The sequence below is a fragment of the Lipotes vexillifer genome, unplaced genomic scaffold (assembly GCF_000442215.2).
Source record: "Lipotes vexillifer unplaced genomic scaffold, Lipotes_vexillifer_v1.1 scaffold405, whole genome shotgun sequence".
NCBI lineage: Eukaryota > Metazoa > Chordata > Mammalia > Artiodactyla > Lipotidae > Lipotes > Lipotes vexillifer.
This window is the reverse complement of record NW_006788566.1, coordinates 416,042-426,704: the sequence shown is the minus strand read 5'-3', so window position 1 is coordinate 426,704 and position 10,663 is coordinate 416,042.

Genomic DNA, 10,663 nt, shown 5'->3' with positions numbered 1-10,663 from the left:
GACAACTTTTCCTCGGACCGGGGTGGGGTATGGTTTCGGGATGATTCAAGCGCATTACATTTATTGTGCACTTTATTTCCATTATTATTACATTGTAATATATAATGAAATAATTATACAACTCACCATAGTCCTGGCAGGAGGCGGAGCTCAGGTGGTAAAGTGAGCAATGGGGAGCGGCTGTGAATACAGATGAAGCTTCACTCGCTCGCCCACCACTCTCACCTCCTGCTGTGCGGCCCAGTTCCTGACAGGACACGGACCAGTAGAGGTCCGTGGCCCGAGGGCTGGGGACCTCTGAGCTAGTGGATCTTTGCTTGGTAGTTCATTATTGACACTAGGAAAACTGAATTCCAATAATATCAAAACTCAAGTGGAGGGCTTCCCTGGTGGCGCAGTGGTTGGGAGTCCGCCTGCTGATGCAGGGGACACGGGTTCGTGCCCCGGTCCGGGAGGATCCCACATGCCGCGGAGCGGCTGGGCCCGTGAGCCATGGCCGCTGAGCCTGCGCATCTGGAGCCTGTGCTCCGCAACGGGAGAGGCCACAACAGTGAGAGGCCTGCGTACCGCAAAAAAAAAAAAAAAAAAAAAAAGGAAAACTCAAGTGGATGATGCAGTCTCCAAACTATAAAGCATACAAGATCTCAGAAATTCTGGGGTGAGTTGATCAGCTACTGATTAAAAATAGGAAGCTCACAATCTCTGGGTTGCAATGGTCATGAGCTCTGGTGCAGCCCTGCACACAATGTGGAAGCTGGTAGCACTTCTAGAAAATTACAACAAAACTTCTGTACATTCAGGAAAGCCGTTATTCTGGGTAAGCATAAATAATGAATATGTTGCTCAAAGAAAAACTAGAAAAGTTTAAATTGCAAGAAATGAGGAAACAAAGTCAGAGGAAAGAAAATACCCATAAGCTGAGTTGGGGCAGTGGACAGAGTCATTTACTGCAGGCACATTTAACTAGTGAATCTTTCTGTTTCCATAGAGAAAATTACTCTGGGAAATATTTGTTTCATTTGTTACCAAAGATGTTTTTGAGTTAAAGTGGAAAGACATCATTTCAACTTTTTAGCTTGTTTCTTGAGCAGGGGGTACATTATCAGTCTCCTTCATTCATTGACAGAGTGCGAAGTATGAATATCTAAGGAAGCATTAACAGAGGTGAAGCACTGACAGGGGAGAAGGCATTGTATTTTTAATTATGTATTTAATAAAAGCTACAGAAGAAAATAAAGGCTAGTAAAAGAACATGAGGTGAAGGAAGGTCAAAGAAGGTGCACTTCTTCTTTGTCCTGGTGCTCTCTTACCCTCTCTGAAATCTGTATAAGGTTTTCTTTAGAATGTTCTACTATACAGTCATAGGGTAGACTAGAACAAGAGGCATTAGCCTCCTGAATCTAGCTTGTTTACATACCATGTAGTTGCCTAAACTCAAGCATAAGTTGACTTACTGCTATACAGATTCAATTGTGTTACTTTTTAAAACCTGCACCTTCCTGCAACATAAAAATGTATCCTAAAATCCCCAAATTGGGACTTCCTTGGTGGCGCTGTGGTTAAGAATCCCCCTGTCAATGCAGGGGACATGGGTTCAAGCCCTGGTCCGGGAAGATCCCACATGCCGCGGAGCAACTAAGCCTGTGCACCACAACTACTGAGCCTGTGCTCTAGAGCCCGTGGGCCACACTACTGAGCCCGCGAGCCACAACTACTGAAGCCCACGTGCCTACAGCCCGTGCTCAACAATAAGAGAAGCCACCGCAATGAGAAGCCTGCACACCACAACAAAGAGTACCCCCCCCCGCCGCAACTAGAGAAAGCCCGCACGCAGCAATGAAGACCCAACGCAGACAATAATTAATTAATTAATTAATTAATTTAAAGAAACAAACCCAATTAACAATATAAGTATTGGCCCTACTTCTAGACACAGCATTATCATTGCTTTCCATTATATAATAATACCGCTGGATTGTAAACATTTTGAAGGCAATCATTTTCTCTTGTAATGTTCTATCTTCTTTAATTTCTAGGTTGGTAGTGGTTATGTGATTGTGTCTGCATTGTTGCCCACAGAATCCCTTATTGTTTCTCTTCTTGAAAGCATCCTAAGGTGACAAAGTCCGTAATTGAGTTAGGAAGCCTGAGGTCTTGATCTGTGTGAGCATTACATTCCTTGAACACAAAATAACATATTTGAACTAGTTTATTTCTAAGTGTGTAATATACATATGCCCATTTTCTGCTCAGATAACACCTTATCTATTAATATTTCACTTTCAATGGATGTGCTTTCCTCTCCCCTAAAATATTCAGGAATGTACATAGTTTAAGGAGATAATTATATAAAAATGAAGGTTCTTGTTTCCCTTCTAGATTATATTAATCATTATCCTGAGTGAAAATTTAAATGTGATCTATTTAAAGGGGAAATGCCATATTCATGGTATGTCTTGATGACTAAAAGTCTTTGAACAAAACCTTTCATTGCATGCTCTGGGAAAAACAGGAAAATACCTTACTGTGTAGTTGAATGCATTCGTGGCTGGTTAAATGGCCAGATACTCATAATACTGATTAATTGAGGAAGGTCTCCAGTGGAATGCCTCTCAGGACTTTGCATTGAACCCATTCGACATTTCCTGTTATCAATGATTTTCATATTTTAAAACTACATGTCATAACTTGATGTAAGGATAAAAGAATATGTTACTACTTTGAAGTAAATATTTTTCAAATAACAGAGATTGTAATAATGGGCTTAAATCAACAAAAGAGAATTTAATGAGAGACATGTTAGGTAATTCTGGTGTCTAAGTTTGAAGAATCAAATGCATAAAGTAGAGCAAGTAAAATTTAGCTTTCTAGCACCTTGAAATTAAATGACACAGGTGTTTCTGTTTACAACAAATTCAACAGAAGTCAAGACTGTGTTGGTAGCCAAACAATCTCGTGAAGGATTGGTGAACGTCTGTCTAGACGCTAGACGTGTTTGATCCTGGATCCAGAGAGTCTCACTGGGTTTCTGTATATAGTCACAATTCAAAGGAATAAGGTCTCATGTTTTTAGTGTCCTTTTTCAGAGGGAAAATAATTTACGTTATCAGATAAAAGTTTACTCTTAATGTTTTTAGGAGTACAAAGAACAATAATGGTGTGTCTAATTTTAGGAATATACATATTTGATGTTACATTTCAAATAAAAATAATTGAATACTTTCCACTTAGTGATGGTGTAATATCTAGGTACAGAGAGCAGCGTTTAGTGCAGTACTTACAGTGAATTTACTGAAGGTTGTATATGGGGACCTGGAAGGGAGTTGATACCATCACGTGACTTCACTCTGCACAGTAGTTCTAAATAGTCAAGTATGTTAGGGCTGTTCCTCCATCTGTGCCTTTGCAATTGCACTTAGGATAAAATCCAAGCTCTTCATGGCCATAATTCTCTGCATAGTCTGGACTTGCTTACCTTTCCTACCACACTTTGTGCTATTCTTCCTCTTTTCACAATCCTTTAGCCCTGCTGGTCTTGGAATGAACCCATGAGTACAGTCAGACTCATTTAATGTACCTAAAACAGATTGAAAATGTCTGTAATATGTAGCACATGTGTGCAGAAAATGCAACTCAAGTAACATTGGTATAGCTTTGTCTAGGAAAGATTAAGAAATTTTATAAATACAATATCTAAGTATTACTTATGCAGCTATTTCCCATAGTTGTAATCATCATCTCTTACCAGGGCTTCCTCAAAGCCAGCACTTCTAAGTTAACCAATTCTAACTTTAAAAGGTTTTACCCATAACATCCATCCATTGAAAATATTACAAATCACAGATAATATTTGTCATGTGGGTCAGTGACAAAACAAAATATTTATTAATTTTTGTTCTATTTTATTAATGAGCATGATAGACTGAACTAAAATGCGTATTTCATTCATTTAAAATAAAATCTTTCTAAATCCCTGGGGTTGAAGGTCTGAATAGACTGAAAAGAAATGTGGGGAGAAAAGAAATTGAAGTTGTGGTATGGTTTTGATTAAAGTGAGCATTTTCTGAGCTTTGTAGTTAACGACTTGCATATGGAAATTATAGTTGCTCTTAATCTGCTTTCAGAAGACTGATGCAAATATTAAAAAGTAATGAACTAACAAGATTGTTTGTTAATGCCACATAAAAGTGCTAATTATACACCATTTCCTAACTACAGCTAAACACAAGAGACATCTTCTAAGAAATTGTTAAATAAGCTTCTTCACTAGAAACATGAATACAGCTGAGTGGCATGATGAGTTTCTATTAAAGGACCTCAGTGCTACCTCACCCTTAAAAAAAAAGAAAAAGAAAATAAATACAGAAAAAAATATAACATGTTAAATGTATTCAGGGAGCAAAATTATTTTACTCATGTAAAGTGACTCATTAATATATTCACACCTTATACTCAACATATGCTTTAAAGGGTAGATTTCATACTGAACTATATTTAGTCTATATTTGCAGGCTTATATTGTAAGGTTGTTGTGAATTTCAGCGTTATTACTTTTAATATTTTAAGAGTGTCAGTCATAGCAGTAATTTTCCAAAGTACGTTTGAAATGTTAGCCTGGTGTTTGGGTTTTAGGATTCTAGCTATAATTCTACATTATTCCCATTAAGAATGTTTTTTATGCAGGTGCAAGAGAGATACTTCATGGGACTTTTTCTTTGTAGAGATAGCATTAAAGCAACTGCCTTTTGTCAATTATATTTTTAATTTATTTTTTCATATGAATCCATTTTCCATGTCTAATGGTAGCTTTTTAGCAGGTAATTTATAGTTGATAGCCTGCTGGTCTTTGATCATTTGCTGGGCATGTTGAATGACAATTATTTTTTAATTCTATCAACATCGACATTGTGGTTTCTCTAAACTGGGCTCATGCTTTTTAATGATTTTCCAATCTTATTGAATATGAATGTATTTGGACCCATTGGTTTTTAACCTGAACCACAGCTAGTAGCTGCTGCTTCTATGAATAAATTAGAAAAAGGTATCTACTCTGGGTGGACAAATTAGAAAAAATTGCCTCTCCTCAGGTGTACTGCTTAGCAAGCAGAGTACAAACTGAATTTCAATCCCTACTTTTACCACTTTGGCTAGACACCCTTGTGCAGGATACAAACTGTACAACCATATTCTTGGTAGGCCTGCTCTGAACATTTTAAAGTGTGATTATCATAAGTCATAGAAAGCAATTTATGCTCAGTACTCTGCAGTCATGGTTAGGTTATATGCAGTTTTAAAATGCTTAAGTCATCCGTGCTTGTCTTAACTTTCTATTTTTAAATTGCTCACGTTCAACAGGAAACAGTGTAGAAGGGCAAAACACTGAGCCAAATATTGTGATAATCCGAGGATCTTTGTGCCTGCCTAGATCAGAAGCATGACTCACCTACATGCTTCTGACATTTTTCTGGCTACAGTTAACACGTGCTGGTCCAGGCTGCTGGAATTAAAACTAGGATCATTGTACTCCAATGGGAAATCAAGACCTTTGAAATTAGAAAGGATGGCAAAATGAAATGGTTGTTAAACTGAACTTATACCTACATGCCCCATGCTGCTTCAGCAGACCTGTCCGGATTTGACCCCCTGCCTGCCTAAACCTGCTATATACTCCAGATCCCATTTTTTGCTCAGCCTCCTGATTCCTAGCCCCTCTTTGCATAGACGCCCCCCCCCCGCAACTCACTGACGCTCAATGTCTCGTGAAAACAAGCGTACAGCCAAGTATCAGATCTTGGCTAACACCACTAAAGTAGGGCCTCATTTCACAAAGGATCAAGAAACCATATGTTGCAAAGGTACAGTGCTCCAGAGTTTGTCTTAAACTCTTTGACATAAACTTCTATAACTACTCCCATCACACTTGATTTTTTTCTCACTTTCTCTGAATACTCATTTATTTAAAATTATGAGTACAGAATATACCATTCTGTTTTCTATTATATTATATAATTGTTTTGTTGAAGTGTAGAGCTGAAAGAGACCTTAGAAATCATATATGATCTCCTTTTTATCACAACTCCTAAATTTCACAAGAGTAAAAATGTTTATTATAAAAATTCAAAAATATAGATAAGCAAAGAGAAGAAAACTGATCGTACTGGCACATACTTTTGAAATGTTTTTCACTTTAAATGCATATAAGTTTTCATTTTAAAAATTATAGTTCTCTGTTATTGTTCTGATGGTGACATTATTGTGTCATCTGAAGGGACCACAATTTAATTGGACAGTTCTCTATTTTGAAAAGTTTAGTTTATTTCTAAGTTTTTGCTGTTATAATGATGAGATGAGCCTGGTTATAGCTAAAAATTTATCCAATATCCATGATTATTTCCTTAGGCTAAAGTCCAAAACGTGGGATTCTTGGATCAAAGAACACTACAATTTTAATGAATTTGTTTAATATTGTAACATGTTCTCACTAAATATTCTCCTACTTATATACTCCCATAACTAGTGTGTGAGAGCACCCATATGCCCAAACCCTCCCCAACAATGGATATAATTATATGAAAAAATCTTTGCCAATTATGACAGATAAAAATGTATTTATTTTAATTTATACTTATAAACTATTTTACATGTTTATTAGCCATTTTTCTTTTTTTCTTTTGTAAACTACCTGTTAATGTCACTTGTTCATTTTATATGAGGATATACACTTTTTCTATTGGCTCACAAATTTTGTATTTGTAAACAACATTGAAACCTTTTTCTAGATATCCTGCAAAATTTCCCCAAGCTTTTCATTTGCTTTTAAATTCTGTTTATGATAATTTTGACACAGATCATTTCAATATTATAGTGTGTTCTGTTATGATTTCTGACTTTATTGTCATGAGAAGAAAGATCATGATTATATAAATATTCATTTATTTCATTTATATTTTCTTCTAGAATTTATGGCAATTTTTATTTTCTTATTTTCATTTATCTTTAATAGTACACGGGACTCTCACTGTTGTGGCCTCTCTCTTTGCGGACCACAGGCTCTGGACGCGCAGGCTCAGTGGCCATGGCTCACAGGCCTAGCCGCTCTGTGGCATGTGGGATCCTCCCGGACCAGGGCACGAACCCATGTCCCCTGTATCGGCAGGCAGACTCTCAACCACTGCGCCACCAGGGAAGCCTGAAACACATTTTGAAGTATGGAATAACAAGAGGATTCTGACTCTGCCACAAAGTCACATTTTGTTCTTGGTCAAATCACTAAATCTCTTGAATCTCAGTTTCTCCATCTGTAAATTGAGAACCTATCAGATCAACAGAAGACATGGAAATTCTAAATACACATGAGCACATGAGAGCTCATTCTACTATAAGTGTATGTTTTCTATCACTGAAGGAAAACAAGTGTTTTCTTAGTAATCAGTCACTTCCACAGGTGTCTGCTTGGTTTTTATTTTCTATAGCACCCAATGTAGAGCTACTCATGTACTATGCATTCAATAAATGCACGTTGAATAACTTTAATCTTCAAGCCCATGGATTCTGTGTTTTACACTCTGTTATGTTTGATTTTTTGTTTGTTTGTTTTGACTAAATGAGCCTAAGACCCAAGACCTAAGGCCTCTTACTGATTTCCCAATTAAGGGTTGACTGACCTTTGTAGGCTCCACTTCTGGCTATGCCAAAAGGATAACAGCATCAAGTTAAATAGAGAGGGTAACATTTAGACATTGGAATTGGTATTTTTCTTATATAACTTCACTTCATATCAAATGCCTAAAGGAGAAATGAGCTTTTACACTGTTTTGAAGTGATATGTACATGGATTCATTTGACTGGTGATGTTAGCAGTGTTAATTAATCATAAAGTTGGACAATTTGAGATGTACATACATGACAATTGGTTTGTGAAAATGCCTAGCACTGAAGCAATAATGTTTATATAAATTCTGAAGAGATCGTTTTTAAAGCCATATCATTCTGTTAAATTTGGGATCATCTGTGATTTTACTGATAGTCTTTGTAAGACTATCTCATAGATATTTTTTAACTATGAAACATTATTTATATTTGATTATTTTCCTCCAGTTTTTACTATTTAAGTGAATTACTTAATTACTAATTAAGTAATTACTTAATTAGTAATTACTAATGTGAATTACTAATACAAGATGTTTTTAAATTATTCTATTTATGGATAATCAACTTTTTAGTTAGGGCATTAAATAGTATCTTCAGTACATTTACTGTATATTGCTAATAGCTATTGAGCACCAGTGAGCATTAACACAATGTGTAAGGATTTTATACCTAAAGGAGGTATAAATATGCCCCCTGGGAAAAATAATAGATTGCTTGGGTTCTGGATGAAGTGTAATTAGTAAAGCCAGCAACTCCACCTCAGAAAATTATGGTTTAATAGGAGGGGTGAAAAGGCAAAATTAGAAAATAATCAGTGTACCTCGCTAGGGGAAAAAAAGATTGGAGTTTAAATTTAAAAAGAAAAACAAGTTTAGGGTCTGATATATTTGAGAACTTGAAGAGAGAATGCTTTTTTGTGAGCCTAATTCATTGCACACCCACTTCACTAATAAAGTAACCTTGATGATGGTGAATCTGCTTGTCAAGGCCAGTTTGGGGGATTGATGAAACCTAAACCAGAAAGGGCTTCCAGTTTCACATAGGCAATATGAGATTGGCTGCTATCTGAAGAGAGATGATATTTATAGGAAGGAATGAAGCAGTGGAGATAGATTCATTTTTAGGAAGGCTGGATAGTGTTTCTCTAATCAGCTCATCCCCACCCTCTCAAATGTGTGGCTCCTACACAGAGCTCTTTCTTTCATGAAACACTTAATCCCTGTAACTTCCTTCTTTTCAAACTGCCCCTTTCTGTCTTCTCTGGATTATATTCTCCCATTTCCAAATGTATTACTTTTCCAACAGTACTTCCACTATGAAGCTGCTTCCTCTTCTACAGCACTTCATCTCATCTCTTCTCAACTGACAGTGGCCCTGCCCCTCTCTATTTTTAATCCTCTGTCTTTCTCCATCTGTTTTTCTCTTTCTCACATGCGCAAGCACCATCCATCACCTCCATACTCCCTGTGTTGCTTTGCCTCTGAGTCAAAGCTTTTACAATCAGGGTGTTAGATGAAGTCAGTTATAAATGTATATTTCTCAATAAATTATATAATTAAACACTATTAGATAGACAAAGCCCTTTATGATAGGAACGATGGAGTTGTGTGCTTTACAATCTTATTTTACTTGGGGAAAGAGATTTTCAGAGTTGGGAAAAATGTGGTCAGTTTGCCTCCATAAAGTATTGCAGGATACTAGTCCATTCTCAAAAAAGCAATGGTAGAGTCACTTCATGAAAACAAGTTCCACAGATAGTTTCTTTGAGAAATTGGGATGCTGAGAAAGATTTTCTGAATGGCAGTAAGTTCCCAATGGTGGGTGAGAAAGCATATATATTTAATTAGTCTTTGGCAAGAGTAGCACCTTCTCAAGCACTTAAGAAAATGACTGCATGATGAATCACAATTTTTCTGACTTCTCAAATCTAGACTTGATTTGATAAATGCTATACATTTCCATCATTTTAAGAAAAAATGAACATCATCACAGAGAAACAGATGGGTTCTTTCACTTAATTTAGTCTCATCACTTGCTCTTTCTGTGGGACTATCACTCAATCCAGCTCATTATAAAGAAGACATGCAACGTTTTGTGATAGCTATGGAATTAACCTATGACATGATACAGTGTTCTTGATCTGTATAAAATTTCTTTTATCTCTGGTTTTGGCCCATTGATCTTGAAATAGAGTCATTTCACGTAGTTCTGTATTAGGTCCTTTAAAAATCAACATATCTCAATAGCACTTGATAATTCAATGCCATTGTTACAGTACAATGTAATAGTTATGGAAGGGTATCTTTCTCCATACATATATGTATGTGTGTATATATATTTTTTATTACTTAGTTATTTAGTAACAGCCATGCAATAAACCACTTGTTCCATGGTAGATGAAGGTAACACCATGAACTCAACCTTAAGACTCCAGTGAAAATAAATTTTTCGTCCTAGTTTATGTTTGTTATAATAATTCTCAGAAGAATAACATGTAATTCTGATGTCATTCTGGTTTATGAAAGATTTTAAAAATTTTATAATTTGAACTTTAACATTTTCAGTAGTCTACAGTTTGATTGGCTACATGTGTAGCTCTTCCAATCAGGCTACAGAAGTTGTAAACAGTGGAAAATAGAAATGGCTAATGAATCATACTTAGGGACATAGAAAAGGTCAAAGTTGTACAGTTTATTATTATCTTCTAGAGAATATATAGGATATTAAAATTCTAATGCTACAGTCTTGTGACAAAGAATATAATGAGAACTATAAATAATAAACAGTACAACATGAATCATCTTGTGACAATGATTATAACTTAGAACAGGAAATACTTAACCCATTCCCATTACTATCAGGAGAAAGTGCTACTTTGTTGATGTTTTTCTTTCCCTCTTGCGGTTAGGAGCTGTTTAAGCCACAGAAAAGAATGGGAAAACATATATGTTCAAGAATGTTGAATATATTGAATTATGTGCACTTTCCAAAATGAATAAGATATTTTGGTGTA